The sequence below is a fragment of the Anser cygnoides genome, chromosome 5 (assembly GCF_040182565.1).
Source record: "Anser cygnoides isolate HZ-2024a breed goose chromosome 5, Taihu_goose_T2T_genome, whole genome shotgun sequence".
NCBI classification, from domain to species: Eukaryota; Metazoa; Chordata; class Aves; order Anseriformes; family Anatidae; genus Anser; species Anser cygnoides.
In genome coordinates, this window is record NC_089877.1 from 37,628,475 (window position 1) to 37,629,049 (window position 575).

The window sequence follows — 575 nt, forward strand, 5'->3', positions numbered from 1 at the left end:
TGTTGGTGCCTGTCTGGTCCGTAATGCTTCCTAGGTTAAATGAAAATCCCTTTGACATTCTGTAGTTGACTCTGAAGTCTGCAATGAGGGGCATGCCACCTCTTAATACATAATACAGCTCTTGAATGAGCATAGGGATAGCTTCCTTTGTCAAGAGCTGAAGAAAAGTAGCCCTTGTGAAAACTGCATTAAAGAGTTTTTCGATATAATTCAGAACAAACTAGGTTAATTTGCAAGCAAAGTTCCTCAACTTCTAAGCATCTGGATTGTCATGTGGGGTTTGGGGGCACCAACATCACTAAAGATTCCCTGCAGTTACCTCCTTCAGTCATAGAGAACATGCTGGGGATGTGAATATGCCCTTATATTGAGATATTCATACATCCATACCTTGTAGTCAGAAAGTACAGTTCCTAATGCTCAATTAATGCAGGGGTGAGGGGAAGAGGAAGGGGATGTGGATAGATTTTGGGTACTGAAGGGGGGAAAAAAATGCAGCCAGTCACTGAACTGTGGTGATTAACAGACTCCGGGAGGAGTTAGGGTAGGGGATGTGCATGCAATAGTCACAGGCA